This window comes from Perca fluviatilis, chromosome 3, assembly GCF_010015445.1.
Source record: "Perca fluviatilis chromosome 3, GENO_Pfluv_1.0, whole genome shotgun sequence".
NCBI lineage: Eukaryota > Metazoa > Chordata > Actinopteri > Perciformes > Percidae > Perca > Perca fluviatilis.
The window spans coordinates 11,164,381-11,189,503 of NC_053114.1; the positions used below are offsets into that span (position 1 = coordinate 11,164,381).

The 25,123-nt window shown below is 39.7% G+C and overlaps 2 long non-coding RNA genes across 2 annotated transcripts; both read right to left on the reverse strand.

The window, feature by feature from the left end:
- Nucleotides 1-1,499: 1,499 nt before the first annotated feature.
- Nucleotides 1,500-2,924, reverse strand: LOC120556158. Its single transcript, XR_005638813.1, has 3 exons — nucleotides 2,841-2,924; nucleotides 1,716-1,849; nucleotides 1,500-1,542 (listed from the first exon to the last, which is right to left on the reverse strand). It is a non-coding gene; the product is annotated as an uncharacterized LOC120556158 (long non-coding RNA).
- Nucleotides 2,925-18,752: 15,828 nt separating this feature from the next.
- Nucleotides 18,753-19,444, reverse strand: LOC120555566. The gene is made up of 3 exons (XR_005638732.1): nucleotides 19,359-19,444; nucleotides 19,025-19,099; nucleotides 18,753-18,826 (listed from the first exon to the last, which is right to left on the reverse strand). It is a non-coding gene; the product is annotated as an uncharacterized LOC120555566 (long non-coding RNA).
- Between the last annotated feature and the right edge of the window lie 5,679 nt (nucleotides 19,445-25,123).

Sequence of the window (25,123 nt, forward strand, 5' to 3'; positions counted from 1 at the left end):
TGATGCCTGCTGCCTCAACCCGTTCGCGCTGCAGGTAGCATACCTCAACTTCAGGCAGGAGTATGGCCCTCTCCAAGCCAACAGACCAGAGTATGTTTAGACGAGACTAATTTATAACACTATTATATTATACACTTCTATTATAGTCGTCAGTTTTCTAAACAAATAAACTATCAAAAATAATTAATGTACATACTGTAACTACTTATATATAGCCATATTCTACTGCTCTTCATACTATTCCTCCTGCACATACAGTACACTTATTATTTTTACGTTACAGTTTCTGCACTACAATGGTACTGTTACCACACTGCACATATCTGTCTATATGGTTCATACTGAATATCCATATTTATTCCGTTTTTCTTATAATATATTCTGTTAATACCCTGCATATACATCTATATTCTTACTATGTTACTCCTACTACATTGCACATATCTGTACATGTTCATTACTTACACTTATACATATTTGATTTTGTTTCACTTCTGGTTGGACGCAAACTGCATTTTGTTGTCTTTGTACTTGTACTCTGCACAATGACAATAAAGTATAATCTAATCTAATGTGCATTATTGATGCTGAGGGATTAGCAGATTTTTAAACTCTGATGTGCATACATACCTTTATGGAATAGAATAACTCAAAATGTTACATCAAATAAGTCTATCACTCTTGATCATATTGACTGTTAACAGGATTATCAATATCAACATTGCACCCCTATCATTCTCTAGGCAATTCCGATACACAGCCTACAGGCAGGTGGTCCGATAGACATATGGGTTTCTGGGCAGGGAGATCAGGAAGGCAATACCAGCTTGTGTTGTGGCTGCAATCAGGAGGCAGTTTCCAGAGGAAGGGAGGCAATCAATAAATATATTTTCTTTTCACAAAATGAACACAATCACAAAGTGTCTTGTTGTATAAAATGTATTCATAATTTCATTGATAGTAACTAGAAGTGTTGGGCAAGTTACTTCCAAAATGTAGTTCATTATAGATTACTAGTTATTGTCATTTCAGAGTAATTAGTTATATTAGAGTCTCTGAATTGTAATGCTTTACACTACCTTTGCATTACTCTAGTTTGACTTTGCAGGTAGCTTGTGAATTTCACCACCAGATCAATAAAGTCTCATCTTTATCAACTTTAATACATCATAACAAGAGTTCTCTCAAGACACTTTACAAATAGAGTAGGTATAATTTACACTATAATTTGGAGATGTTACACTATAATTTACAGGGACCCAACAATTCTAGTAATTCCCCCAAGCATTCAGTGTGACAGTGGCGAGGAAAACCTCCCTCTCAGGAAGAAACCTGGGACAGACCCAGGCACTTGGTAGGCGGTGTCTGACGCCGGTTGCGGTGTAGGGGGGATGAACAGTGGCAATAACAGTCACAATAAAGATAATTGAACTACGAGTATAAATAGTAGTTGCAGTAGTTCATGGTGTAGCAGGACGTGCATAGCAGGACCACGGCGACAGCTGCAGCCATGATTTAGGGGCCACCCTAGTCCAAGGAAAACTGCTAGGCGAAAAAATAAATAAATAAAGAGTTGCACAACATCACATAGTCAGTGGTCACAACACATACAACCTAATACAGTCCAGTATGAAATGTCTTCTTCCTACCATTAGAAGTAATTTGTAAATGTTTATGTGTCATATACAGCTAATGATAGATACAAGTTACACTACCTGATGAGCTTTGCAGACATCTGATGTTGCACTGTGACCCACGACGAAGCACTAATGGCCCAGGATCCTGTAGAGAGAAGCCCTCTGTCAGGTGCATCTATCCCTTCATTACTGGCTGCACGCTCTGCCAAAATCTGAAAAACACAGAGGTTCAAAATCACTCACAAAAATAGGATACAAGCTATGTTACCAACTGGATCAGTAATAATAAAAAAAGAGAAATAAAACCAAAGCAGCTCTGACGTGTCAAAACCTCTAGTGGCAAAATCTAAATCATTTTGGACTTTGTAAATTACCAGAGAGTAGCCTACTGTGATACAAAATCGTGCGGGAGAATGGTCTGAATTGAAATGCAGGGGAAACTGGAGTTTGTTGCTGGCTGCCAACAGCCTAGCGCTTCAATAAACGGGGGAAACGGGGGTGTTATGCATGCTAACAGCTCATAGCTCTTAACAAAATCTGGAGAGCGGGGGGTGTTTGTGCTAGCTAGCTGCATGCCAACAGCTCACAGCTAGCTTAATAAAATGAGGGGAAAACGGGGGTGTTTGGGCTAGCTAGCTGCCAACAGCTCACAGCTAGCTTAATAAAATGAGGGGAAAACGGGGGTGTTTGGGCTAGCTAGCTGCCAACAGCTCACAGCTAGCTTAATAAAATGAGGGGGAAACGGGGGTGTTTGGGCTAGCTAGCTGCCAACAGCTCACAGCTAGCTTAATAAAATGAGGGGAAAACGGGGGTGTTTGGGCTAGCTAGCTGCCAACAGCTCATAGCTAGCTTAATGCAAACTGCATTGATTTCAAGGCAGACAATTACGAAAACCTGTTCTAAAGCTCAGTGTCTCCCTCTCTCTGTATACTGAAGCCCTGATGCTAGGATTTTGCAGTCAGCGCATTTTTAATCCAGATGTGGGAATGATTTCAGACGCAATTTTAGCTACTCCTGTCATCAAATCATCAGCTACCAAATGTTTGCTAATGCAATAGCCAAGCTAACACGTATGTTAATAGTTAGATGGTGGATTGCCCAATACATACACGCTCAAATCACTTCTTTATTCTGAAATTATTAGACTAAAACATTACGAAATCAGCCAAATTAAGAGTTACAAGAATTAAAAGTAAGACTTACTCTGCTAGGAGCTCTTTTTCGGCGCATGGAATTTCTGCAAGTGCTAGCACTTGGTCCTCCAGTCATGCCCGCGCCAGATTCAGGTGAAAGCTTTGATAATGGTGGACTTGATTCCATCGAGTGCACCGAGGGAACAGCATCGGTAATAAGCCTCACATTGTCCTTACTCCAAAATCCCATCCGAGACTCCAACAAATCTCCAGGTCTATAACTCTCCGGAGTGAAATGAGCACCACAAACGACCGAGTGTGGTGACAGACGCGGCAGTGAAGTCTGCTCACTTCACCTGCACAAAACGCACCCAAAAACGAAAAACCTTGCTTTTCCTACAAGGAAAATTATGTACAAGATTTCCTGACAGGCTGGACTTTGTGCAACCAGCACAAACACAATAATTTACCATTATGACTTACATAAACTTTCTCTATAGCTCTCTCTCTCTCACCACTGTAGAGTGAGAAGAAACCTATTGTTTACCTCTGCCTACGTCATATGACGCGTTGCTAGCGGGAAAGGCTATTTCAGAGCCTAGCTTAAAAATGGGCACCCTTTCATCAAAGTTTCTGCTTTAGGGTTTGTGTAACATAGCAATTTCTACTTATGTGTTTTTAAAAGACCTCTTCAGACAACATTAAGTATTAATTCAGTTATGAATTCAACCTGCACATTGCTCTTTAACTAGTTATATGTACTAATCAGACTGAATCTGAATGTAAAGTTAACGTTAGCTATGTCAGTGCAGTACAGGCCAGTAACGTTAGCTAACGTTAGGCTGCTAGCTAGATAGCTAGCTAGCTAATTGAACGTTACCGATATCCCTTAACGTTAATTTTAGCTAGATAACAGTAACTGAGTGCCGCACCATACTTTGCTCATATCGGTTAATTAGATTTTTTTGGGCTTAAATGCAACTGAACCTCAACTTGGAACATTTAAAGCTGAAGAGTTGTTATGGAATCAAAATGTAAAGGTAAATTCGGCATGTAGCGTTAGCTAGCTGGCTAGCTAATCTGCCTAGCTAATCTGCCTAGCTAATCTGCCAACTAACGTTAAATCATATTTAAAAAAGGTGAAGAGGTTCAGGGGCCATCTAATGGCAGGCTAACGTTCGTACTTATTACATTGGGATTAAAATGTTTTATTTTTACCCTGCTTATTACCAAAATAACACTATGTAAAATTAGTTTTAGGGCAGTTTAGCTGGTAATAATGTGGTTTGTTTCTCTACACTTGACATTAAATCTGGTTAACAACTGATTTTGAAAACGGGGTTCGGAGTGCCAACGGTCATAAAACATCAGTTATTAGATGGTGCCCATTTTAGTTGGTTAACGTTAGCCTTCAAAACACCCCAATGGGCATCGTCACCTGTTACCATCATTTTCTTACTGATACATCACTAACGTTGATTACTTAAAATAAAAACAGTTTACCTGGCAAGCTAGTGTTAGCTACATTTAGTCCAGTCCAGTCACTTAACTTTATATTTTACTTTTTGTTGAAGCTAAATTGACCATAAGCCTAGCTAACGTTACATAAAACTGACATTAGCGGTTTATAATCGGCTTTAACAGGGACTAAACACGTACGATGGACATACTGAATCACATTTGACTTTGCGATCAATACAATTAACAATATCACAATAATTTGATTGGTACTTTTCCGTTTCATGTTTATAGCAAGGATAACTTTGGTAAACTGTTAGTTGATGTTTGTTTGCTTGTTTGTTTCACTAGTTATCCCTCATTAAAAAGGTGGTTCTTGCTAAGAATATCACCATCTTCTACAAAATATCAGGAATACACCGTGTTCATTGCAAAATAATTGCAAAACAGTAGTTTGCAATACTAAAAATACTGCATCCTCACAAAAGAGCAGTATTTTTTGATAGTAGCTTTTACATAGTGTGTCTGTTTTTATGTTGGTATAATGTATAGTGGAAGATCAGAAAACATGGGCAGGAGTTGGGAGAGAAGGCAATGCAGAGATGAAGGACATCATACCACAATAATAGTTGTGTGTATAAGCCTGATCAACAAATGAAAAGAGCCAGGTATGTTATTGTCATATTAGTTTGTTGCATGATGCAAATTACACACCTGTAATCCGAATCTATCTAGTATTTGGGGCAGGCGCAGTGCCACTCATAATTCTAATGTGTTGCTCTATTTTTCAACCCACTGTGTGTTCAAGGGGTCCTAGACTTTCTCTATCTATTACATTGTACTCAAATTATTAATTACCTCTGTATATTAGGGCCCTATCTTGCACTCAGCGCAATTGCCTTTGTACACCGATGCATGTATCATTCCTATTTTGCACCCGACGCACAACGGACTTTTCCCTCCACAGACGCACGTCGGTAAATTAGGGAATGTATTTGCACTCCCGGGGGCGGTTCAACAAAAAGAGGAGGCGTGTTCCGGCGCAAAAGTTCCCTGGTGCTATTTTGCAGTTTCAGAAAACAATTCCGCCACTGACCAAGAAAAACCTGGTCTAAAGTCAGTGGTGCTAGTCTAAAGTCAGTTGCGCGTTATTAAGATGCTATTTTAGGGGCGCATGCATAATGTAGCGTGAAAAAGAAAAATATTACTGAAAATGCGCTTTAGGTGTTTGGATAGATCAGGAGGCACTTTACAATACAGTCCTCAAAAAGTCGCAGCATTCTTTCATTTCATTTCATGGATGTGTTGATGACATAAATGAGGAAATATTAGAGGAGATAAGGAGATGTGATGTTGAACTACGGTGGGATTGGACACTCGATGCGCTCCTGGTGGAGCGGGTGGACGGAGATGGAGTGGGGGGAGGAGGAAGGGGCACAACAGGTGCAGGTGGTGCGTTTGGAGGCCCACGCTCCATGGCTGCAGCAATCCTCTCCAGACTTGAGGAGATGCGCCCAAGAGGCCACAGCAACATCGCCACCCGGCCAAGACGGGCATTTATTACTTTGCCGCATCTCGGACAGCTCCCACTGGCGTGCGCCAGGCAAATCCACCGTTACAATAGCAATCCACCATGGAACAAGCGCGCCTGCTCTTAAAGGGAATGTGAGATGACGCTCTGATTGGTTATTTCCACGTTACGCCCAAACCACACCTAGCTACTTCAGACCAACCCATTTTAGATTTGCGTCGGGCGCAAGAGTCATTTATCCCGCCGGTATAATAGCAACAGGGCCCAAGATCCGCCCACAAAGCTACTTGCGTTTCACGTTTGATACTTGCGTTTCAGATCGTTAAAATAGGGCCCTTAATCTCTTTCAGATAAGAGGAAAGAGTTTGAAAACTGATTTGATGACCACTGCTGAATTGGTCTGCTCAGAGGAAGAGGCACTAATGATTCTAGAAGAAGAAGCCAAAGAAGAAGACCTACACAGACTTTGAAATGGGTAGGTAATAAACTATTATTAAATCATATCCATCTATCAACAGTAAATATTTTAACCCTTTGGAAGTTGTACTTAGGTTACATTTTGTGGGGTAACTTACGAGATACATCACTGGATCCATTAGCCCCTGCGCTAAGCTATTCAGCTGAAAACGCTAGTCTACGCTAACTCTCCCAATGTTCGACCCAAGTGAAAAAAGCTTCTGGGGGGGTGTTTGGCTCGAGGTCATGGTGCAAAGGACCCTAGGGTGAAATTACTCCGAACCATCACTTGAAACTTTCTGTCTGTATACTGAACAGTTTTAACTGCTTGCATTTTTAGGGCCCGAGGGCTGACAGCGGCGAAGGCCCTATTGAAACTGAAGGAATTAGGCCCAGAGCGCCGACAGCGGCGAAGGCCCTATTGAAACTTAAGGAATTATTATTATTACGGCAAATTAATTGGCTTTTTGAGGGGCTCAACATATTCAAAAACTCATCAAAATTTGCGGTCGCATCAAGTCTAGTGAAAATGTATGTATTTTAAGGGTTTCGGGAATAGGCGCACAAAAATGGCTCGCTAGCGCCCCCTACAAAGTTAAAGAAACTGAGCCCCTGCAGTGTGTTTAACGTAGACTCACAAAACTTGGTACACATATGTAACATGTCAACATGTACAAAAAACGTCATTAGAGCAATACCCTAAACCCAACAGGAAGTCCGCCATTTTGATTTCAAAGTTCGAAATTAGTGCGATTTTGGCCATTTCCACGTCGTACTTTAACGAACTCCTCCAAGAGATTTCATCTGATCAACTTCAAATTGCCTCAAAGTTAAGTCTTAAGGTGCAAGATGGCCGCCGCAACGCAGTCGCAACAGTCTCGCGTGGAACATTGCAATTTTATTCCTAAGTTTTATAAACCTATAACTCGTCTAAAGACTGTTCAGAATTTTAATATCCTTAATCTATCTAGAAATGTGACGATCACTATCTTGTTAACACTCTGCGTCCTCTCCTGTTTGTATCGTCATCTGTTCATACCCAAGGAGAATGACAGAGCTTATTTTCCAGTAGCTCGTAGTCAACTCCTTCTGTACTCTAAGTTTCTGGATGAAGGGCATCCACGAGTGCAAGAAACACATGGGAGAGAAAACGGGACGTGGAACATTCGGACTGCACTATTGCACTTTGTAGTAATGATTTTGCTGGCTGGGGATGTTGAATTAAATCCCGGACCGCGGGGGTTAACTCCGACGATGCCAACACCACCAGTTGTGTGTCTCGAAACTACTTCAACCAGCAGCGAGTCCCAGGTTACCACTGGAGCAATTCCAACTGGCAGTGGTCGGTGGACTGGATTCAGAGCTATGTCAACCTACAGTGGGATACGGGCTGGCTTTGGAGCCTCATTCACTTGCAGCGGGCTGCGGGTTAGCCTTGAAGCTATCCCCACCTGCGGAGGGCCTCGGGCTGGCATTAGAGCTGCATCAACCTGCGGTTGGAGGCGGGCTAGCATTGGAGCTTCCACATCAAGCACCGGGCTGTGGGTTGGTACCTAAACCACGAATACCTGCAACTGGTGGCGGGTTAGCGTCGGAGTCTTGGCCTCCAGCGGCGGGCAGTGAGCTGACAACTGGGACTCAAACACCGGCAGCTAGCGGAGGGTTGACATCAGAGCTTTTGCCTCCAGCGGCGGACGGTGGATTGGGACCGGAGCTACGATTACAAGCAGCTGGGCTCATGGGACCAGCGACAGGGCTGATAAAACTTCCACCACCAAAACCTACAACTACTAAGGTATCAAACAGACAATTACAAACTAAACTTTTACAAACTGTTAACCATGCGAAAATTCTATGGGACCCGGAAGCTAAACCAAAGGGGATTTTTGGTGGTCACATCAATATCAGAAGTCTCCCATCTAAAACGGAACAACTGGAAAAATTATTATATGACTCAAATCTGGACTACTTAGGTCTCTCCGAAACATGGTTGAAAAAAAATTCCCCTGCAAGTGCTTATAATATTCAAAATTACAATTTATTTAGAAGAGATAGACCACATAAAAAGGGAGGGGGTGTGCTATTATATGTTAAAAGGAATATCCAATGTCAGCAGATGGTTCTTCCCGAAAATGGCTTGGAATGTGTGGGAGTTACGATTTGTTTATCCCCTGAAATGTCTTTTAATGTTGTAGTATTATATAGGCCGCCTAATGAGAAGGATACTTTTTTTGATATGTTAGAAGATGTATTTAAAGTCTGTAACAAGGAAACTATTTTCATGGGTGATTTTAACTTAAATTGGTTGGATAAAACGCGTTCTAATAGATTAAGGCACCTGGCTAAACAGTTTAATCTGATAAGGAATCCAACTAGAATAACTAGCTCCACTAAAACACTACTAGATCTGATATTTACTAATAAGTCAGATTGTGTCAATAAAATCTATAATTTAATAACTGGTTTATCAGACCATAATCTAACACTGGTCTCAAGGAAACTCCCCAAAACCCGTTATAGAAATCAAAATAGAGAAAAGACCTATATGTCACTTATTCCTAAGCGTGACATGGAGCTCTTGGATACGGAAATAAATACTACTGTTCGAAATGGTTTAGTCGGTGGTCAGGACTGTGAGCAGGCCTCTAGCACTCTTAAAAATGCAATTACCCAAATTCTCACCAAATACACAAAAAGGCAGCCGCGAAAATTTAAAAGTAAAAAAACCTTACCATGGCTTAGTGAGAGATTATGGCTTTTAATGAAAGAAAGAGATGCTGCCTTAAAAAGTATCTCAAGTCTAGGTTGGGGACTGACCAGTTGATTTTTAAAAATCTGAGAAATAAAGTCATAGGACAGCTCAGAAGAGCTAAAGCAGACTTCTTTTTAGATATAATTAACCAGGCTAAAGGGAATAGTAAAATGATTTGGAAGTGTATTAATAATCTTTCGGGGAAAGAGCAGATTAAAAGAGGACCGATCGAACTTTACATAAACATTGACAATAATGAAACACTTACACCTGGAACGCAAGTCACTGTAAATGACAGCTTAATGGTTGCCAATATGTTTAATGATTACTTCATTTCCTCAATACTGGAATTATGTAACCCCTCTGAGCTGCTTTTAACACCCCATGCAGCCATTGTTGGGGCCACTGATGGTGGTACCACAGGAGGATCACAATCCACTGTTGTGGAAGTACTGGACTTCGAATGTGTAAATGAAGGCAAGGTCAACGAATTTATTACATCACTCTCGATCTCGAGAGCAAAGGACTCATGGGGATTTGATTCGCTGTTATTAAAAAAATATAAAGAGGTATTTGCTGAACCAATTGTGCACATAGTTAATCAATCATTTAGAGAATGTGCTTTCCCTTCTGCCTGTAAGATGGCAATTGTTACGCCCATTTTTAAATCAGGAAACATAAAAGACATAAAAAATTATAGACCCATAAGTATACTTCCTGTAGTCTCTAAAGTAATTGAAAAAATTGTGGCCGAAAAGCTGATTGAGCACCTTAACTATGGAAATATGTTACACCCCATGCAATTTGGCTTCCGATCCAAACACTCCACCGGCACGGCTTGTTGTTATTTCCTTGAGGTGATCAAATCCAGTCTAGATAAGGGAGGAGTGGTTGGGGCCGTTTTTTTGGATCTACGTAAGGCATTCGACACCGTTAACCACTCAGTGCTGCTAACAAAATTGTGGAATTTTAATTTTTCCGCAAACACTATTAGCTGGCTGCAATCTTATCTAGCAGACCGTTACCAGTGCGTAAGAATAAATGATAAAACTTCACCGTTTAGATCCTGTATTACAGGGGTACCCCAGGGGTCTATTCTGGGGCCATTGCTCTTCAGTTTGTACATCAATGACCTACCTTCCATTTGTGAGGACGTGGAGGTCTTGATGTACGCTGACGACACGGTTTTATATACACACGGTTCCAATGTTAATATTGTTGCTGCTAAATTATCTGAGGCAATGAGTAAAGCAACAGAATGGATGAACAAGTCGTGCCTTACGTTGAATACGGAGAAGACGGTAACAATGTATTTCTCAAATAAAAAAATTCAAAGTACACTCCCACATATTTATGTGGATAGTTATATGATCCAAAATGTGGAAGAAGTTAAATACCTGGGAGTGATCTTGGATCCTGTACTAGATTTTAAAAAACATGTTAAAAGGGTTTGTCGTGTTTTGAAATTTAATATTGCTAACTTCAGGCACATTAGAAGCTCTTTGTCATTGGAAGCAGCAAAATCTTATTTTAATGCAATGATTTTATCGCATATATTGTATTGTATGTCATCATGGTCTCAAGCCAAACAAACTGTTTTAAATCCTCTTAGATCTTTACATAATCAAGCTTTGAAAATCCTAGAAAAAATAACCTAGACGGCACCACCACTGTAGTATACTGGAGAAGTACAGTATTTTGAGCTTTGATAATTTGATCAGGTATTCTAATATCCGTTTGGTTCACAAAATTCTTAATGATGCCGCTCCACCCCCTTTAAAAACATATGTACAGCTACGCTCTAAATTTACAAACAGAGTCTTGAGGTCTGTATCTAGGGGTGATTGCAATGTTCCCAAAAGAAAATCTGTTTTTTCTCAATCAGCCTTTTCCTATAAAGCAGTCAAAGAATGGAATGGGCTTCCTAACAATTTAAAGAATAGCTCAAATTTTAAAAGCTTTTCGCGGGCAGTTAAATACTTCCTTTTAGAACATCAGACCTGCTCTCACTAACACTTTTTATTCCATTGTTGTGTATATTTGTGTATTACACCTTCGGTGTAAATAGTCTATTTATATTGTCTTAACTGTCTTGTTGTATAAACATGTTATGTTTATTGTTTTTGTCATGAACTCAACTCTGTTATGTCATTATAATTGTGGAGGACTACAGATGGAAAGTAGCATAATGCAAAATCTGGTGCAGCCATCTTTTTAATGTAACTGCACATTGTCCTGCTAAATAAACTAAACTAAACTAAACTAAAATTTGGTCTGTGCCATCTTAAGACGTTAAAGATGAAAAGTTGTTAAAAGAAAAACTTTTCGTCATAGGGCGTGGCCGTGGCGGGGGCGGCCATTTTGTGCATTTCGCTGCCGAAACAGGAAGTGGTTGTAACTCGAGTGTACGTTGTCCAACTGGCTCGAAACCTTTCAGGATTCATAAGACTCCAACCCTGAGGACAAATAAAGGCCGATATTTACTTAAAGTCATAGCGCCCCCTAGTGGCAACAGGAAGTAGGCCTAAAAGTCAAGGTGCTATACTTTAACGAACTCCTCCTAGAGATTTCATCCGATGGACTTCAAACTTGGTCTATCATCTCAACACCTTAAAGATGAAAAGTTATTGAAGGAAAAACTTTTCGTCAGACGGTGTGGGTGTGGCGTGGCGGCCATTTTGAGTGTTTAGCGATGAACAAAGAAGTTGTTGTAACTTGAGTGTACGTTGTTGTATCTGCCCGAAATTTCTCACGATTGACAAGGGTCCAGGCCTGAGGACACCTACAGGCCAATAATGACTTTTGGTCATAGCGTCCCCTGCTGGCACCAGGAAATCTGCCTTATATGACAAACATCATCCGATTTACATGAAACTCATAATGTGTGGTCTACATGTGATACTGAGCCGCCCCCTATACTTTAACCATGCCCACTTACTCAGGCCATGCCCCCTTTGATAACATTTCAACCGTTTAAGGTAGAGTCTTGTGTGAGGTGTCATTGAACTCAGCAGAGAGTTCCTTCTTCATTGGTGATGGTTTGGCCCGCCCCCTATGCTTAGGCCACGCCCCCTTTCATACATGCTGACCCATCTAAGGTAGAGTCTTGTGTGAGGTATCATTGAACCGAAAACAGGAAGTGGGTGTAACTCGAGTGTACATTGTCCAACTGGCTCGAAACGTTTCAGGATTCATAACACTCCAACTCTGAGGACATTTACTGGACAAAATTTACTCAAACTCATAGCACCCTCTAGTGGCAACAGGAAGTAGGCCTAAAAGTCAAGGTGCTATACTTTAACGAACTCCTCCTAGAGATTTTATCCGATGAACTTCAAACTTGGTCTGTACCATCCCAACACCTTGAAGATGAAGTTATTAAAAGAAAAACTTTTCGTCAGACAGTGTGGGCGTGGAGTGGTGGCCATTTTGAGTGTTTAGCGATGAACAAAGAAGTTGTTGTAACTGCAGTGTACGTTGTCGTATCTGCCCGAAATTTCTCACGATTGACAAGGGTCCAGGCCTGAGGACACCTAAAGGCCAAAATTGACCTTTGGTCATAGCGCCCCCCGCTGGCAACAGGAAATGCGCCTTATGTGACAAACATCATCCGATTTACATGAAACTTATAATGTGTGGTCTACATGTGATATTGAGCCGCCCCCTATACTTTAACAACGCCCACTTACTCAGGCCACGCCCCCTTTCATAACATTTGAACCGTTTAAGGTATACCCTTGTGTGAGGTATCATTGAACTCAGCAGAGACTTCATTCTTCATTGGTGATGGTTTGACCCACCCCCTAAGCTTTAGCCACGCCCCCTTTTATAACTAATGACCCGTTTGATGTAGACCCTTGTGTGAGATATCATTGAACTCAGCAGAGAGTTTCTTTTTAATTGGTGATGGTTTGACCCGCCCCCTATAATTTAGCCACGCCCGTTTTCACAGTTAATGAACTGTATGACGTAGAGTCTTATGTGAGGTATCATTGAACTCAGTAGAGATTTCCTTATTCATTGTTGATTGTTTAGCCCGCCCCTAAGCTTTAGCCACGCCCCCTTTCACAGCTAATGAAATGTATGACCGAGTCTTTTGTGAGGTATCGTTGAACTCAGGAGGGAGTTCCCTTTTCATTGGTGACGATTTGCTGTGTCTTGAGTGCCGCACAAATGCTAAGGAGCGGCATCCGCCGGTAACCCCGACGCGCGCAGAGGCGCGAGGGCCCGTTCATCGCTGCTCGCAGCTTTAATTATGTTTGTATTTTTCAGATCTCTCATTTGCCATGATGACCAAGATATTCAACGGGGAAATGTGGAAAGCTGCCATATTCCCAGTCATTACTTTGCCAAATCATCTGTGGTAAGTTTACAAAATCGTAATTGAAAATGGGGGTAGGAAGTAAAGAGAGGACAGCATAAAATGGTACCTTTGGTATCAAAAGTATATACTTAATCTAATTGTGATTACTATGAAACCTTGATGTTTTAAAGAGAAAAGTTATGGTATATTTTATGGGACAATTTATAACATGCTATTTAAAGCTTTAATTTACAAAGTGATCTAAATACATATTGTCAGAATGGCACATTAACAGCGGTTGAGGCTAGATGGGATACAGCTACGGTGACGACAGTTAAGTTTAGGCACCAAAACGACTAGTTAAGTTCAGGAAACAGACCGTGGTTTGAATTAAAACTCTAGAGGAACGAAACACGTTTTCCTGGGTGAAAGTATAACCAATATATTATTATATTATTCTAGATTTTGCGGGATTTTTTTACGTAAGTTTTGGCCGTAGCTGTATCCCTTCTACCATAAACAGCCCACCTGTTGTGGCTCTTGAACTTCATCCCAAATGAAACTGCACAGACTGCAGCGCCCCCTACTGACCAAATGGCCTTGCTGTTCAATTATATTTAAAGGCTGAATTGGAGCTTCTGAGGAAAATTTAGCAAAGAATTTAACTACATTAACGACATTTGACTTGCCATATTCTACTTGATGAAACCGGTCTTCTGTTCACATCTGCAAAAAAAATATATTACTCAACCACTTCTTAAAAACAAATGGAGATGAAACAACAACATTATTAAAAGATACTTTTTCAAATAATGCACAAAACCCAAATCTTTTGTTCTTGTCACAGCAGCAGCACCTCCGAGGGATCTTACTTTCCTGAGTATGAAGCTGGCCATCAAGGACTTCCCCGACTGGTAACAGACTGGAGCAGAGGCTGTAGCTGTTAGGGACAGCCTTTTTTTGCTACTGAAATAATTTACATTATGATAGACAGTGGACAATATAGTGTGACACTTAGTTTTTGTTCTCCAACATGTACACACTGCTGTTGTGAAGCAGTGATATACAGCTCACGAGTGTGTAGTCAAAAGAGAGAAATACTATATATTTCAGCGACTCCTACAGATTAAGAAAAATAATGAATTTTCTTAATAAATAAATGTTATTCTTGGCTCAAGTGTTTGGGTTCAAATAACATTACCATGATCCCATAGGCATGAAAAAATTGAGAAAGTGACGTTTTTTAAAACTGAAACAGGGTGTTGGACATCCTGTTGTGTGTGCAAGCCCTTTTTATTCAGTCCCTCCAGAAAAACGCGATTATGCGATCGCATAATTCAATGCATAATCAGCCAAAGTCCGCATATTCATGCAGGGGCTGCATTTTTTCAAATATGCCGTACTTTCGCCGCATAAATTGCAGATTTCCGCGCAAAATATGCGGTGCTTGCATGATTTCATAATCCCCGCATTTTCGTTGCAGAAAGTTGAAAAAATGTTGCGTTTACTTCACACAAGAGCAGCCATTTTCCCCTGTCCATGGGAACGTTATGAAGTGACGTAATTACGCGATGTGAACATCATCGAAAAGCAGGTGTTGGAGGTTGAATTTGACATGAGTCGAGTCTCTTAAGTTGGTATCAGAAAGCTATCTTAATATCTGATGTCTACTCAAATTTCTTTGTTTAAGTGCTCCTGCTGTCTATATTATTAACGATTTTTGAAAGTCTGTCTCTTTTGTATCTTTTATTTCCCTCTGTTTAGACTATTACTTTTATTTTTACTTTAATATTATATTATTTGTATATATTTTTGTATCTTATTTGTTTACTTATTGCAATGACTGAATATCTGTAAACTATTTATAGAAATTAAGCAGGGTGTTGGGGGAATCACTTTTTCTTCTCTTTTTCATCAAACCGCAGTTTTTGCAAGTTCCCGCAACTTTTGCAAGTTCACGCAATTTCATTGCATAAAATTGCACAAATATCCTGCATATTCCATCGCATTTTTTAAGAAAACGTGCCGCATAATCAAGGATTTTTGCCCGCAACAATCACAAAAAAACTCTGCGTTTTTCTGGATGGACTGTTTATTACCACGGGTTTACAGACATGTCTCTACTGATTGGGTATCACCTGGAACACAGCCAATAATCGAGAGAACCGAGAGAAAACATAACTCAAGCCGTTGCACACCGTTCCCAGGAAACGTGCGTGCCCCAGCTCTTTGCCTGAGGGGAAGCCCACAGTCTCAGACTTTAAAAAACACTGGTTTAAGCTTTTAACCCTTGTGTTGACTTTGGGTCAAATTGACCTGTTTTCAATTTTTGTTTTATATCAGAAAATATGGGATGTAGAAATAAGCGCTGAAAATGTGTAGAAGAAAAATTTAATAATTTTTTTTCCAAGGTTGACGGGAAGACAACACAAGGTAGTGTTTTTGTACATTAGCCCTTAGTATAGACCACAGTAGGATAATTATCCCCAAATCTAGCTACATACAAGAATAGCTTTTAGTGTGTTACAGTGTGCTATTTTCTATAATGATTTGAACTTGTGTAAATTGTCTTTTGAGTAAAAACCCTGAAAAGCACTTTATAAATAAAATGTATTATTATAAGTAATTGTGTATGGTTTATCTATCTTACTTTAGCAATTCAATTTAGTAAAGATATTTAAAGTAATTTTGTGTGACCTATACTGACCAGTTTTGTTAAATGGATTAATGCAGGATCAATTGATCGGCACATCTTCCTGACATCTGTACCACGTATAACAGATGTCAGGAAGATGTACCTGAGACTGCATCTGTAAGATGTATAACAGATGTTGGGACGATGTATATGAGCCCGCATCTCTACGATGTATTGCATACGTTAGAACGACGTATACAAGCCTACATCTCTACAATGTACTGCATACGTTAGAGCGACGTATATAAGCCTGCATCTCTACGATGTATTGCATGCGTTAGAGCGACGTATTTAAGCCTGCATCTCTACGATGTATGGCATATGTTAGAACGATGTATATTGCCTGCATCTCTACAACGTATGGCATACGTTAGAACGATGTATATATGTTTACGTCGCGGAGAGAGCGGCTATATGTCGCTGAAACGTAGCGCAGCGACGTCGCAGGGACGTCGTGCCAGTGAGCAAACTACCAAAATACTACGTATCCCCGATGCATTTTGATTACATCGCCAATATGTCACCGCGACGTATGTGTGCTTACTGCGATGCTTGTTTAGTAAAAGGAAATAAACTTAATTATTTACTTTAGAGATGACCTGAGAGTTTGATTTCCTGTTGACCTCAGTGTAATCACGCGAAGAAGAAGAAGGAGAGGAAGAGAAAAAAAGGAAAAACACGAGGGTGTAAAGTAGAGAAGAGTTGAGCACATAGTGAGAGACAAAACGTATAGCCTAGCGTTTTAATGTGTATTTTAAATACATAGGACTGCGAACTGTTTTCTTTATCGCTCTACTAGTGTGAGTCGGCACTGTTTACTGCTGGCCAAGTGTGGTTTGGTCGGATGGAAGCAGCTAGCCAGCTTAGCTAACACACCACCATCGCCGGTGTTACACCGAAAGCTGTGACCCATCAGGAACTGTGACCGCAGAGGGCGCTGTTGCACATCGTCTGCTCGTGCGTGTTAGACAATGGAGGGCGAAGAAGAGTGCCTACGCAAAAGGAGTAAACATTAATACATTACGTCCACGGATGCAAGCTGTATGATTATTCGCAATTTGTTATTGCTTCCTAAGGAGAAAAAGTAAACCGCTGGTGACCATATTACACCTCAGGCATAGTAACATGTTTATCTGAAAGTTAATAAAATATATTAAGGTACATTTTCTCTGAAATGTATCTAAACATGTATTTCTTTGTGACTGCATGCACATGCATGCACAAGTTACATTTGTAATAACCTACCTAAAAATAATCATATTGTACTGTTAAGAAAAGAAAGAACTAAATATTTAATGGACCAGCACGTTGGCTAAGTTGTCAGAATGTGTGACCCCACTGTAACTGCTTAATAAAGGAGTTAAACTTCAAAATATTGTTTGGGGTAGTTATGTCATCTCTTCACACTAATGTGGACAAATATTTTCTTATTTATAGTCTTCACAGAGCCAGTACCTCAGAGGTCACCATATCTGACAAGTAGCAACTGTCAGAATGTGTGACCCCACTGTAACTGCTGAATTAATGAGTCAAACTTCAAAATATTGTTTGGGGTAGTTATGTCATCTCTTCACACTAATGTGGACACATATTTTCTTATTTATAGTCTTCACAGAGCCAGTACCTCAGAGGTCACCATATCTGACAAGTAGCAGCCGTCAGAATGTGTGACCCCACTGTAACTGCTTAATTAAGGAGTCAAACTTCATAATATTTTCTGGTGTTGTTATGTCATGTCTTCACACTAATCTGGGTGGTATTTCAGAAAGCAGGTTTAGTGAAAACTCTGAGTTTGTTAACCCTGAGATGAGGGAAACTCTGGGTTTTCATTAGGCCTATCAAAATATGTGACCTGCACTGCAGAAGTCCACCTGTAAACAGGAGTGATGAAAGCTGTTACACTCTCAGTATGTAGAGGTACTGTCATGGTTTTGGGTTTGAGTTTCTGTTCTTGTTTCCTGTTATTGTTGTGTATTTGTTCTGTTTTCTGTTGTAGCCAGTGTTTCCTCCCTTGTCTTGTCTAGCTGTAGTTCCTGTCTTGTTTTCCGATGTGTCTGTATGTTCTGTTTCCTGTTTTATTTTGACGGTCTGGGTTTCTGTCTTGTCTTGTCTATTTTACTTCCTGTGTTTTCCCTTCCTTGTGATTGCCCTAATGTGTTTCACCTGTTTCCCAGCCTTGTTTCACCTGTCCCTTGTTAGTCCTCGTTATCCTGTGTATTTAGTCTTTGTGTGCCCCTTGTCAGGTCATTGTATTTGTTTGGCGTGTCTGTGTTGTCTACCCTGTAGGTCTGTGTGTTCCTGAAGTTTTTGCCTGTTCTGGTTTTGGATTCTGCCTATTCCTGTTTTTGTTATTTAGCCTGCTGTTCCAGGACACCTTTTGTTTATTGGATTTTATCTTAATAAATCCTTGAACTTACTCGTGTGTCTGCCATCTTGCACTTGGGTACATCCCCTGAAACTCCTGACAGGTAACTGGCTCTGTGATGACTCCAAATAAGAAAACATGGGTGCAGATTAGTGTGAAGACATGACATAATAACATGACAAATATTCAAAATTGGCCCAATAAATATATTTTAGTTAAATATATGTAAATATATATATTTATGAAAATATATTTTAATTAAATATGTGAATATATATTTATGTCAATATATTTACTAACAACATATGTTCATATGTTTTAAAAAGTTTTAATTTATTTAAAAAGTTAACTTTCACAAACAAACAACACATTTTCAATTTATTTTTTAAATTTTTATTTATTTATTTCATTTTAAATCTGAGCTCAGCTATTTTTGAGTTGACAGCTGTCCCCAGTTGTCCCTTGGTGGCCTGTGGAAATTTCTTCAACACTGCGTCTGGGGGTAGAAGGATAGACACTTTGTTTAGGTTTAGCTATTAGATGTGATCAGTGTTTCAGCATAGTTAGCAACTGCATTTGTTTCAGTATATCTAATAAACTGGCAACTGAGTGTGTAACTGTGTTAACATCACATTTCACATTGTAACATTATCACCACCTGACTGAATGTTAAGTAAATCAATTGCCATCTCACCAAAAATAACATAGATGGTGTTGGAGTCAACTGCTTCCCGCTGCAGATCAGTCTCATCCCTTCTGGATTTTCAACCTAAGACAAAGTATAAACAGTACAGAATATTTCTGGGATTTAATTAGGGTTGTTTTTGGTGTAGTTATTTGTTTGTCTGTGTGCAGGATTACGTAACAACTACAGGCCACTTTTCAAGGACCTCATTACTGCACTAAACAGCATATGGCCTTGGTGAAGGTCTAAGCCCAACCCCTCCCCCAACCTTCTTTTGAGATAAATAAATTTTATTTTATTAATGCAGCCTATATGAAGCCTATATGAACAAAGGAAACAATACCTTTGAGGTTACTTTGAAGGAGGACATCCACTGGAAACACCCCTAGCAGCAGAGTCCGGACCATAGCTGTTGCAGTTGATGCATGGACTGCTGCCTTCCAGGCATTTTTGTTGCATAGTATATTCGTGTTCTTCCCAATTTCAACCTAAGTGGAAATAAACACTAACTCAGTCAAAATTAATAAATCGACCATGTCTGTTGAATAGGGACAGTAATAAAGTTACATTTAAATGTTCCAATCGTCATTTCCGTTAAGTGCACTGATTTGATGTTCGATATGAGACGACACTATTATGTTGAAATTTACACACCTTACAAGCACAGCACTGCATGAAAGTGTACTGACAGAAGTAGGCAATCTGAGACAGTGATTTCTCGCTGCATTATTATTATGGGAATATTGTTTTGTGTATATACACTCACCGGCCACTTTATAAGGTACTAGCAAAAATGAATGCAGTGTAATACACCAGTCCAGCAATATATCCCTTTCACTGACTGAAATGGGGTGGTCAAAGTAATATAAACTTGTCAATCCAGCAGCACCACAAACTGGAACATCCAAAATTACCGCACAGTTGAATCAACATCTTTTTAAACTAGTTTTTAACAAATACTGAATATTCTAACATTCCTGAAGCTAAGGTTTATTCAGGAGTGGTGTATTACAATTAGTTTTCGCTAGGTGTACATAAAGTGCCCAATGAGTGAAGTTGTGGAATTCTACAAACTACAATTTACTTGTGTTGGCTCAGAAGGCTGGCTCTGTTCAGGTATCTGAAAAGTGATTATAAATTAGGTATATATTAATTTCCTCTGTGGGCATAGAGGAAATGCAGGACTAACCCTTAATTTCAGTATCAACATTAAAATACTAAGGCATCAAGGAGTTGTGGTTAACAATAGCTTAATAATTTACTTGAGATGTATGGACATCAATTAATCCAAAATGAATCGTAAAAGAACCATTAAATAACATTAATCTAAAAACACGTTGCTGACTTGGCTGCCTTGTCTGACTCAGGTATGTCCTGTGCCTGCAAAAATCTGCATAAATGTTAATCTTTTGGGGATTGAAAAGTAGTCCAGATTAGTTTCAAAAGAATAATCCAACAAAAACATTTACCACCTACCATAGCTGCCACTGAGATGCCTGCTCCTGTGTTTTCTTGTTGCCCAGGTGTCTAAATTGAAAATGTAACTATTAAACTACACACTAACACACAAAGTTTTTTTTAATTTTATGTAGGAAATAACACACGGAATGCATTTTTTGTTAATCCAAAACACTTTGTCTGACTCAGGTATGTATCTGTGTCTGCAAAAATCTGCATAAATGTTAATCTATTGGGGATAGAAAAGTAGTCCACTGATTATGAAATCAGTGGAAAGATTAGTTTCAAAAAAATAATCTATTAAAATCAAGTTTGACCACCTACCATAGCTGCCACTGAGATGCCTGCTGCTGTGTTTCCCTGTTGCCCAGGTGTCTAAATTGAAAATGTATGTAACTATTAAACTACACACTAACACGCAAAGAAGAGATAAGATGCAATTACGTATAAGTATGTATATATACTCTTTTGATCCCATGAGGGAAATTTGGACTCTGCATTTATCCCAATGTGAATTAGTGAAACACACTCAGCACACAGTGAACACACACTAATCCCGAAGTAGCGAGCTGCTACAGTGGTGCTCGGGGAGCAGTGAGGGGTTAGGTGCCTTGCTCAAGGGCACTTCAGCCATGGATGTGGGCATGGGAGAACAGTGCTCTACCACTTCCCCCGCCCACATTTTTCCTACTGGTCAGGGATCGAACCGGCAACCCTTCGGTTACAAGCCCAAAGCCCTAACCAGTAGGCCACAGCTGCCCCTTTACTGATTTAATTGGCCTAAAATGACAATTTTATGTATGAAATAACACACAGAATGCACTTTAAAGACTGGACATAATTTTACATTTTGAGCTAAATGACAAACAAATTAATTTACTCACTTCATTTGGGGTCCTCTGGGTCCAGGAGGTCAGCATTTAAGATATGTGAGGGATGGCTGGGAGGGAAAAACACTTCAGAACTTTTTTAAAAATCTAGATCCACACATATTTCAGAGACCATCCATTATTAGTGTTTTTGTAAAAAAACATTTTTCCTAATTGTGACACTTACTATCAATAACCATGTCTTTTAATTTGTCATTCTCTTTTCGAAGTCTTTCATTCTCCTGCCTTAATTCCTGATTTGACCTCTGCAGTTGCTCGGACTTTCTGGTCTCCCATAATTGTACCTAAAACACAATAAAATAGATACTGTCATTAACACAACAGTACAATTGACACAGCTTGCTAGCATACTAACTGGTGTTAGTCTATCTGTGTGTTAAGCATCTTGATGATATGGCTTAGTGGTTCTCAAAGTGTGGGGCGGAAGTGTGCCACGAACAGGAGGACATTTGTCTTTTTTTCTATCTTTATTCATGCCTTTATTTTTTGACAAGGAAGATCATACATTGAAAACAAAACAGCCACACATAAAAATAGGAGTCATAAATTGGCCTAAATATAAATTTAAATTACCTCTGATAAATTGATAACCTCTGATATAGCTGATGTCATGTTGTAAAAAAGTTTTTCTTACATTTGTGGGGTGGTCCTTCCCAGACCAGACCAGAGAACTACAGTGTATAGCCATGTCTTCAAAATAACTCCACCCCAACTAACTGTAACCACCCTTGTGCTCAAGTGTAGTGCATTACATGCAAAATGATGATTACATGTAATTACCTTTTTCTGTGGCGCATCCTCATCTTCTTCTGAGGCATATCGGGAGTTCGGTTTCACTGCCCTCTTGGATGCCAACTTTTGTGGCTCAACAACCTCCCGGACCATTTGTTCCAAAGTAGCATGGCGTTCTGCCGTATAAAGGTAATCACCACCATTAAACAATTGTAATGACAAAGATTTTAAGCTCATCAAGATTCTATCTCTGGCTAGGTCACAGAGAGACCTAGTATTAGGGCTGCACGATTATGGCCAAAATGATAATCACGATTATTTTGATCAATATTGAGATCACGATTAATTATCACGATTATTTGTTGATTTTAACCAAAACAAATTTTATTGTCACATAGGCTAATTATAACTGCTTTTACATCCATATTGTGCTACATTCCTGCTAATACATCCATATTGTGCTACATTCCTCCTTTATTGAAGGATACTGTGAATGAGTATGCCATTTCAGCTGTTGTGCGACCGCTTTCCATACATACACGTTTGCCGTAAGGTATCTACCTGACGAAATAGCAATGCGGATTTCGGTGGATCATTACACTGCTACTTACATGTTTGCGTTGTGCTCTGAAGCTCCGAAACCCACGTTAGAGGCAACACAAACATCGCTGCATGTCACGCTAGTAAACACTAATAACACGTTACACAGCAGGTAACGTTAGCCTACCATTAGCTAGCTACAGTAAACACAAATAACACGTTACACAGCAGGTAACGTTAGCCTACCGTTACCCACAGTAGTAACTGGATTAAAAACGGCTAAAATGCTGACAGCTAAACGGTGTAGTGTGACTGTATTTCACTATAGAGGATTCCAACAGCGGGACGTCAAACAGTCTGCTGCTAAAGCTATGAGCTAAAAGACACAAACTAGCACTATGGTTCCTGCTGTTGTCTGAAAAACAAAACATACGGGACAAAATGTTGCGTTTACTGGTAAACATTGTGACCGGCTTATGATGACCGACCGCTACCTGTTGTGGAATGTTCCTTACGTTACTCTGTCCTCTGTGACTGTCTACATCGAAAAACTAAGCTGCGCGGTGCAGTGAACAACTCTGATTGGCTCACGGAGGCACGTGATCAGACAGTGGTTTATGGAGCGCTAGATTGGCTATGCAAAAACTTTGATAAGGAGCGTTCTATGAACGGAATCACGCATTTTAAATATCGCTCAATCACACAAATTTGATCGTGGGAAGCCCAAATCGTGATCGTGATTAAAATTCGATTAATTGTGCAGCCCTACCTAGTATAAGCATAATAGAGTACCAAAGTCATGACATGACGTTGCATAGGTCTGGATCCAAGCAAATCAATCTAACCATAGTGGTGACTATAGGAGTGGCTTTCTTAATCTATTTTAATAATTTTACAACATGGGTTTCCATGTTGGAATGAAGCGCCAGGGAGTGCCAAATCGCAGTGGTAGGCCTATCCTGTATAAAAAATATTTACTGGACCCCGAAGTAAATATTCCGAGAAGAACTCTATGGACATGGAGGTAAGATACTTAACGTGCCAAGTTTGACCTGTTTTTAACTTTACTCAACTTTGTACCTAGCTAAAGCTATAACTTAACACAGCTAAACCTCCAAGTTAGCATATCTTGCTTGTGGAAGGAAATAGCTCAATGAATGTGTTTGCAGCACACTAAGTAATTTGTAAACTGCTCACAGTTTTGTGGTTGAATGAGGGCACTGACTGCAAAACTTCATTGGCGCGAATCTGAGGGCAGGCAACCGTGCACGCGCGGTACAATTCTGAAAAACAATGGGTTTTTTTCACTAGTCAATTTTGAGATTTTCGGCTATTTGTTTCCAATAACATGTCTTCTTTCAGACTTGTGGTGATAAAAAGTCCGAAATACACATTTAGGTCTTTATTTTACTACGCTTTGTCTGTTTGCGTCGGTAGATTTCTCCTAAATTCAACAAAAGTTGGCGTTTTAAATCATCCCGCTGCTCCGCGATCGCTGTGTGCACCCTGTCATCACATATACCGTTGGAAAGCTCTCTCTCTCTCCTCTACAATCAATGCTGTCGGATCCAAATATGGTCATTTCCTTTTCATCGGTAACCAATCGTCAAAGTAAAAGGGGGGGATTTAACTCAAAATGCGCAATCTCATTGGCTGATGCCAATTTCTGACAACGTGATTCGTTCAGAATCGTCACGTGACGCGCTCTGACATTTCCGCGGTAGTTCAGAATGTCAAAAGAAGTAGTTCAGAATGTCAAAAGAAGTGCGTAGAAAACGGTCGAAAATCATCTACACACTAAGACAGCAGATGATGAAATACCTTCACATAGTACGTCGATGTTTAAACTATCGTTCAGAAAACAGGAGTTTTCAGACAGCGGAGGTAATCAGACTGACTCTCTCATAGCCTACATGTCATATATTAAGTATATAAGTGTCACTGATCTCGATACAAGACACTATATTACAAAACAATTACATTACACAACAGTTACAGTTTTTGTGTAATAATTACTATATAATACTGAACAAATCTGTAATTTTGGGATCCTAAAGTGGTTGTGAGTCCCTCAGGCTGTGGCAGGCAGATCCATATTTAGCTGTCAGTGGAGCTGCTGTTCCCTCTCCTAGGAGAACTACCAGCTTCTTTTCTGGTCCCTCTGAAATTTTGTTTTCATTTTGTGTATAAACAAAATGAAAAAATAATTTTGAACCTGGCTTTATCATATGTTCAGATGTATCTACCGAAAATATATGCAAAATTGCGCATATTTAATGAGAATGCCTAATTTGCATAATTAAACATACAAATTTCAAAAACTTGTAATACATTTTTTTCATATACTTGTGTAAGTAATCAACTGAGGAAGTTTCATGGTTGTATCTATTATTTAAAATTTTTACCCTATTCACCTGTAGTGTCTCGCCTTAACGGGAGCATTTACAGCCTTAAAATCCGATTTTGTTATGTGCACAGAGTTTGGTGC